Genomic DNA, 8,509 nt, shown 5'->3' with positions numbered 1-8,509 from the left:
TCAAGGAAGCCCTAACTATTCAGGGAAGACCCAACAAAAAAGGCAAAAAGAATGAGAAGTGTGATACATCTAAGTCTAGAGGAAGATCTAAATCTCCTAGAAAGTCCAAAGGCATTTGTTGGAATTACAAAAAAATGGGAAATTAAGCCTAGAATTGCACTTACATTTCCCAAATTTGATGATAAGGAGATTATCATCAAGTTCTACAAGAATCTTAATTTTTGAGAAGAAAGAAGAAATAGCCATTGAAGAAAGGAACCCTGCTATTCCTATCTGGGTTGGTCCAAGTAGTTTTTGGTACCCAAATATTAGGCACCCAAACCCACCCTAACTAAATCGAAGAGACAGTCTCTAGCAGAGTTACCCGCTCCTAAGTTATTACCAACCAACCTAAGTCTACCTAAAGGTAATGCTATAAAATTATTCCCATAGGGGGGTGGGGAAAGGTGGAATCCCCCATGATATTCCTCCAACTAATTCCCATAGAATAGTAGGGGTACTCCCCCATCCCCATTTTCACTACTCATGAATCTTGACTCATTTTAGCTGCTAATAAAATTACAACTAGCTAAAGAAAGGATGTGACCTTACAATTCTATGGGATGACAAACAACGACCCCCTAAATCGTGACACTTCCATAAGGTTTGCAAAGAAGAAAAGATGAAGTTTGATTCTAATTCTGAGTTTGATCTAAGAAAGATTGTGATGCATGTAATGCTACATGGTTAATTGACTTAGGTGCATCTTTTTATATGACTTCCAATTGAGATTGGTTTTCTGAATAACAAGAATTTAATGGAGGTAAGGTGAACTTGGGCGATGATTCTCATTTAGATATTGTTGGTCATGGTAAAATTAGAATTAGGATTCTTGATGGTAGAGTAAAAAGGATTAGTGGTTTGTTGCATATCCTTGGACTAAAACAAAATTTGTTATCTGTGAGAAAAATGATAGATGCAATTTTGTAGGTAGTCTTTTTAGATGCAAGATTTAAAATGGTTAGAGGTGATATGATGATTTATAGAGGTGTCATATTTGACACATTGTATAAGCTATAAGTATACACTAGTGAGTGTAATAACACTTCTTTGAAAAGAAAAACTATGGATACTTCATTGAAAGATTTGAGGGTTCACCTTCAATAAATGAACATGGCTTTTGGGTACCTAAGTGTTCTCTTTCTTACAAAGAAAAGATACTTGTAGAGAAAATTTTGTTATGTCATTAGAAGCTTGGAAACATTGGAGAAAAGGATCTAAGGACCTTGAAAAATAAAAACCTTGTAGAAGTTTTGAATGATTGTAATCTTGACTTTGATTTTTGTGAGCATTGCATTTATGGAAAACAAAACCATGTTTAATTTTACTCAAGGTTTCATAAATCTTGTGGTGTTTTGGATCTTATTCATTCTGACGTGTTTGGTCTTGTAAATGTTCCTTCCATTGGAAAATCCACATATTATGTTTCATTTATTGATGAATTAAGTAGAAGGATATGGATATATTTTTTAAAGAGTAAATCTAATTTTTTTAATAAATCCACAAATTATATTTGCAGACTAATATTGGCAGTGAATTTTTCTCTAATGATTTTAATAGATTTTGGAAAGATTGTGGCATTCATAGATAAAGGACAACTCCATATTGTCTACAACTAGATGGAGTTGTAGAAAGAATGAATAGGATGTTGATGGAGAAGGCTAGGATATGTAGAGTGGTGCTAGTCTGGAACAAAAGTTTTGTGGCAAAAATGTTGTCACTTTGAGCTACCTAATTAATAGGTCTCCTACATAAGATCTTATTGATAAAATGCTTATGGAGGTGTGGCTGGGTCATAAGCCTGCATTAAGACATATTGGAGTATTTGGTTGTGAGGCATATGCACATGATCCAAAAGAGAAACTAATAAAGTTGTCAAACAATGTTGTGAAATGTATCTCATTGGATATAGTTATGGTGTGAAAGGATATGAGCTTTGGGACTCCATTGCATAGAAGGTAATACATAGTAGAAGTGTTAATTTTAGAGAAACTAAGCTTTTTTTTGTTACATTGTAGACAAAACAAACTAAACAAGAATACATGATTCATTTCCTTCTATGCTCGAAAGAGTTGAATTGAGACCCATAGATAGGCAAGGAGTTAAGGAGATCTCGTCTAGCTTTGAATCTTCAGAAGATGAGGAAGAAATTCCAACTCAGCTTGTTCAAAGGTCTACAAGACATAGATAACCACCTGAAAAATATTCACTTGATTATTGGATATGCATTTTTGTTGGCCATTTGGAGGAATTGATTATGTAATGCATTGATGTTTTGTCATTGATGTCAAAACTAGTTGTTTTGGTTGTTGTACCGGTATCCTTCTAGTCCTAGTAAGTTGTTTGGTTTTTGGTTGTATTGGATCATCATGATCCGGTATGCTCTGGTATGTTTGGGTTATATAATTGGCTTATTCATTCTACTCAAATTCATATTCAGTCAGTTGGTTTTGATCTGGTGATCGAGTATGTTGGTAAGCTTGGTTTGTTGTTTTGGCAAGGGTTTCACTGGCAAAGCTTTGTTGAAGATCTTTGATGATATGCATAAGTGGTGTTGGTGCGACTTCTAGTGGAGATTCAGGATGCTGATGGTGATCATGTTTAAGACTTATTTGTTTGGGATCATTTCTTTAGTGTGTGTGGACCTATATTGGGTCCTAGTATTATCTAGGTTATGGACCGACTTAATGTAATATGTGGATTGGACTTCTCAATGTGTTTCTGGGATGTCTTATGGGTTGGATATTATTTGTTTGGTCTCTGTCCGACATGTTTTGTAATTATATAATTGTTTTATTGTCTAGTGATCGACCTTATTGTTTGTGGTTGAGGGTTTGTATATATATGGTGTAAGATCTCATTGTAGATTATATGTTGGTGAAAAGGATTTTTAGATACTTGCAAGGTACATCGGAATATGGTTTATGGTACCCTAAGGATGATGACTTTACTTTATGTGCATATATAGATGCAGATTGGGCAGGTGATGTTGATGACCAAAAAAGTACTTCCAGTGGAGCTTTCTTTCTTGGAAAGAAGTTGATTTTATGGATTAGCAAGAAACAATCATGTACTTCTTCATCTACTGCTGAAGATGAGTATGTTGTTGCTGCCACTAACTGTGCACAAGTTCTATGGATGAAGAAAATGTTGAAGGACATTAAAGTGCATTGCATTGGACTGATAGATATTCACTGTGATAACTCTATTACTATTGCCATATCAAAGAATCCGATATTTCACTCTGAGACAAAGCACATATTTATCAAGTATAACTTTTTGAAGGAGAAGGTGGAAGAAAATGAGGTTAGACTGGTTTATGTGAACACTAAAGAGTAGATTGCAGATATTTTTACTAAACCTTTGCCTAAAGAAACATTTGAGTACCTCAAAGACAAATTAGGGGTTTCTGCTCCTCCGACAGAGAATTGATTGATGTTATTTGGCATCAGTCCAATATGCATTATCAGAAATATCATTCTTTCTGGATTGATGTGGGGATGTTGCTGCTCAGGGGGAGTAGTTAGTCTTGTGATTAAGTGGTTTTTGTTTTTGCTTTGATATTTTTGTCAGATTTATGACATTGATGTCAAAGGGGGAGAGATGTATGTGAAAAACAGAGCTTTACAGAAACATCATTCACAGGGGGAGTTTGGTCTTTGTTTCATAACTTAATTGCTATATCTTTGTGTGGGATATTGTTGGTTGTATTCCATTGGGGGAGGATTGTTTGGATTTTCTTGGCACTTGGATGTTTTTCACATCTAGTGTTGTCATCAATGCCAAAGGGGGAGATTGTTGGCCATTTGGAAGAAATGATTATGTGTTGCATTGATGTTTTATGATTGATGTCAACACTAGCTATTTTGGTTGATTTACTGGTATCCTTCTGGTCCCAGTAAGTTATTTGGTTTCTGGTTGGATTGGATCATCATGATCCGGTATGATCTGGTATGCTCCAGTATGTTTGGGTTATGGAATTGTCTTATTCATGCTACTCAGATTCATGTTCAGTTAGTTGGTTTTGATCTGATGATCGGATGTTATCCTGTATGATGGTAAGATTGGTTTGTTGTTTTGGGGAGGGTTTCACTGATAGAGCTTTGTTGAAGATATTTGATGATATGCATAAGTGGTCTTGGTGTGGCTTCTAGTGGAGATTCAGTATGTTGATGGTGATCATGTTCGAGACTTAGTTGATTGGGATCATTGCTTTAGTGTGTGTGGACCTATATTGGGTTTTGGTATTATCAAGGTTATGGACCAGCTTAATGTAACGTGTGGATTGGACTTCTCGATGTGTTTCCAAGATGTATTTTGGGTTGGATATTATTTGTTTGGTCTCTGTCCGACATGTTTTGTAATTATGTAATTATTTTATTGTTTGGTGGCCGACCTTATTGTTTGTGGTCGAGGGTTTGTATATATATGGTGTAAGGGATATGAAATGAAATAGGAGCAAATAATGTAATAATAATTCAAGCAGAGGATTCGGTCGATCATTGGTGATCGAGTTGGGTTTATGTAAGAGGATTTAGTCCTCTAGTATTTAGCTTAACTGAAACTGTACTCAAGCATAGGAGATGTTATCTTTGTAGTTCATTCATTCCTCTGGATTGTAGTCTGGATTTCTATGTAGTCAGTGAGACTCCTTTTGTGATGAGAAGTATGTTGTAGGTTGTTGGCCTTCCTGCAAGTGCAAGCCCCTCAATTGTAATGACATAATTGCTACAGAAGTATTATCTGACTGTGGGTAGGCTTCCCACCATGGTTTTTCCCTTTATTGGGTTTTCCACGTACAAATATTGGTGTCATGTGGATGGTATTTATTCTCTGATTGTTGTTTATGCTTAATTGGTTAATTTGTTATTTCAGTAATTGGTTTATGCATTCCGATATTGATCTTTTGGGTTCTGGTATTAAAGTTTTAAATGCTTAAGGTTCCGATAATCTGGTGACATCTAATTCACCCCTCCTCTCAGTTGTCTCCCAGTTATTTGAACTATCTAACAATTGGTATCTGAGCTCTGGTCCTCTCTGTAGAAGCTTAACCACTTGGGAAGATCCTATGGTGACTAACAGTTCAAGTTCATCTAGTTCATCTGCTGCTATCTTTCAGAGAGATATTCCTAGGCTTGATGGAACAAATCACAGAGTATGGAAGATTTAGATGGAGACTCATTTGAGATGTCTTCGTAAGGAAATTTGGGAAATCATAAAGAATGGTGTTATACCATATAATTTGGCATCTAGAAATCCTCCTCTGGTAAACTTGGATATGAAGCTTGAGAATGATTGTAGAGAAAGAGAATCCCTCTTGTGTGCAATGTCTGATCAACAAATAAGGGATTAACTGACAAATCATTTGCAAATGCTATATGGGACAAGTTGGGGACTCTTAATGAAGGTGACCCTACCATTAAGATTGCTAAACTTGATGGTTACCGGGTGAGATATGAAAACTTGAAGATGGAGGAAGATGAAAGGATTACTGCAATCATGGAAAGGGTAAATGAAAGTGTTATGAGAATTCAATGTTGTGGTGGAACTCTGAGTGAAGATGAAATAGTTTCTAAAGTTCTGAGAGCTTTACCACTGACTTACAAGATGAAGGCTACTACAATTAATGAATTGAGAATAATGGCTAATACTTTTGTCAATAGAGATACCTTGGTTAAGAAATTATCTACTTTTGAGCTTGAAGAATTTGGACCTTCTAGAGCTGTGAAGTATGAACCTTCTTTTCATGCATCTACATCATCAACTGACAAGCAAGATTGGAAAGCTTTATATGCAAGGGAATTGGATGATATGAAGAGAGAAGATGAAGAATTTGAGCAACTTGAAACCCTATTTGCTAGAAGAGTATGTAAAGGACTGGTAGGAAGTAAGTATGAAGGAAAAGCACCTTTTAAATATTTTATATGTAATAAGATAGGTCATTTTGCATCTAGATGTCCTGAAAGGAGTTCAAGGTTTGAAGAGAGAGCTAGAAGATCTTTTAAGCCTAACCCTGGATATCAGAACAAGTATAAGTATAGGAAAAACAAAGATAAATCATGCTACATAGCGGATGAGGAAGGTGTGACTGATTTTGATGATAAACTGGCACAAGGCTTTGCTAGTGGTTCCAACAATGGAAAGGAATGGGTATTCTTGGCTATCAAGGAAGATGTTCTAGCACTGGAAGAGAATGTACCTAATTTTAAGGCACTTGCTGCTAAAATTGAAGATAAGGATGAATGGGTAATTGACAGTGGATGTTCACATCATATGATTGAAGATAAAAGGAAGTTTCTATCTTTGCAATAATTTGATGGCAGTCTAGTTAGATTTGTAGATGACAAATCATGTATGATAAAGGGAAAAGGGACTATATCATTAGATGGTAAGAAAAATACTGATAATGTTTATCATGTTAAAGGTTTAAGGCATAATCTTTTGAGTGTAGGATAATTGGTGGATAAGGGATTTCAATTACAATTCAAGGATGGAAAATGCAAAATCATTAATAGATCTGGGTTGGAGATTGCAACCAATACACAAACAAAAGGTAATATATTTCATTTGAATTCCTATGAGAAGACATGTTTGATTGCACAAATTGATGAGAGTTGGCTATGGCATAAAAGCCTATTTTATGTGAATTTTGATTGCATTGTAAAGATCAGTTCAACTAAGGCACTTAGAGATATACCTAAGATTGTGAAGCCCTATAATTCGATATGTAAAGAATGCCAACTAGGAAAACATGTCAGATTCTCTTTTAAGAGTATACAAGACAAATTTAATGATGTTCTTGATCTTATTCATACTGATTTGTGTGGCCTTGCTAGAGTTAAAAGTTTTCAAGGTCATAGATATATTATACTAATCATTGATGATTATTCTAGAATGATGTGGGTTACTTTTTTAAGGGAGAAATATGAGGCTTTTGAAAAGTTTAAAATGTTTAAGGTCAGATCATGGTGGAGAATTCACATCTGGTGAGTTTAATAACTTTTGTGAGAAGCATGACATAAGGAGACAATTTTCTGCTCCTTGGACACCTCAGCAAAATGGAGTTGTGGAAAGGAAGAACATAACTATCTTGGATGCTTCTAGAACAATGATGATGAAAGCTAATCTACCTCATATCTATTGGAGAGAAGCAATGAGCACAATACTCTATACATTCAACATAGTACATATCAAAGGAGAAACTTGCAAGACACCTTATGAATTATGGTTTGGCAATACACCTACAGTTAAGTATTTCAAGATCTTTGGTAGTAAATGTTATATCAGGGGAGATGATTTCATTGGCAAATTTGATCCTAGAAGTGAAAAAATATTTCTTGGTTATTCTAATGAAAGCAAGGCATATAGATATTATAACAAGATATTGTCAAGGTGGATGAACTAAATATAAGTCAAATCATAGTTTATGAGCAAGAACCAACAATGGAAATGATCATAACTGAACCGATAACACCTTTATCAAAATAGAATGCTGAACCAGTTACTCTGACAGTATCAAAAAATTCAACAGTAACTAAAGAACCGGGAAGAGGAACAAAGAATCAGAAGACTCCTAGGTATGTAAGGATGAATCATTCAGAAGATCAGATCATTAGGGATAAGAACAATGGAGTGATGACAAGAAGGAAGTTGGCAACTAATGAGGTCTATTTATTTTCTCAAGTTGAACCGGTATCAATAATTGAAGCATGTAAAGATGAATGTTGGATGAAATCTATGGAAGAGGAATTAGATTAGATAGAGAAGAATAACACATGGAATTTAGTTCCTTGGCCTTATTTAGAAATAAGTTGAATGGAGATGGACAAGTTGTAAGGAATAAACCTAGATTGGTTTGTAAAGGATATTCTCAGAAGGAAGGAATTGATTATGGTGAAACTTTTGCACCTGTAGCTAGGATTGAAGTTGTAAGATTATTTCTTTCCTATTCTGCACATAAAAAACTACACAGTTTATCAGATGGATGTTGAATGGGGATCTTGATGAGGAAGTTTATATTGAGAAACCTGATGGCTTTTCACTTTTAGATGATAAAAATATGGTTTGTAGGTTAAAGAAAGCTTTATATGGATTGAAACATGTACCTAGAGCTTGGTATGCAAGGTTAGATAAATATCTTTTGAAGCTTAGTTTCACTAAAGGTAATGCTGACAACAATCTATATTATAAAGTCACTGATGATGATATATTGATTATTGAAGATTTTGTTGATGACATTATTTTTGGAGGTGAAGATAAGTTGTGCATGAAATTTTATAAAAATATGGAGAAATAATTTAAATGTCTATGATTGGGGAAATGAAATTTTTCTTGGGTTTGCAGATTACTCAAACTGATAATGGTATTTTCATCTGTCAAACTAAGTATGCTAGTGAATTGTTGAAGAAATTTGGTATGGTAGACTCTAAACCGGTAAGTACTCCTATGGTTACAAGTGATAAATTGTCAA

Source organism: Cryptomeria japonica, chromosome 11 (assembly GCF_030272615.1).
Source record: "Cryptomeria japonica chromosome 11, Sugi_1.0, whole genome shotgun sequence".
Taxonomy (NCBI): Eukaryota; Viridiplantae; Streptophyta; class Pinopsida; order Cupressales; family Cupressaceae; genus Cryptomeria; species Cryptomeria japonica.
This window is presented reverse-complemented; position numbering follows the sequence as displayed.